Source organism: Penaeus monodon, chromosome 20, assembly GCF_015228065.2.
Source record: "Penaeus monodon isolate SGIC_2016 chromosome 20, NSTDA_Pmon_1, whole genome shotgun sequence".
Taxonomy (NCBI): Eukaryota; Metazoa; Arthropoda; class Malacostraca; order Decapoda; family Penaeidae; genus Penaeus; species Penaeus monodon.
In genome coordinates this window covers 31129197-31129615 of record NC_051405.1, presented here as the reverse complement: position 1 = coordinate 31129615, position 419 = coordinate 31129197, and positions in this window count along the sequence as shown.

Below are 419 nucleotides of genomic sequence, written 5' to 3'. Positions count from 1 at the left end.
ACCCCCCCCCCCTGCCGCCCACTCTCGTCACAAATACGCCCACCTGCTTAGGTCTATCATGGGGGTATTTATCTGTATGTCTTCATCAGGCGCTCCGCTCTGCCGCCCACATCTGTTGCAGCCGTCCAACCCCGCCCACACAACGCCCCTCCCCCCCTCCCACGCCCCATTAACCTCCCCCCAAGGGTTCCCATTACAGGTGACCTGCTCTGGAAATGGGTCTCTTATTTTAGGGTTGTTATTTTGACACCATTTTAAAGATTGTTAGGGTCCCTCTCTGGGCAAGGTGGACAGGAACCAGGTGTCTAAGTTGAGGAAAATAGACGCTATGGCACGTGGCTCACTTAGGCAGATGCTCACTAATCTAGGATGCAAATAGAAGCATAGCAGTATGGTAATGACTTTCTAATTTGGGGTAC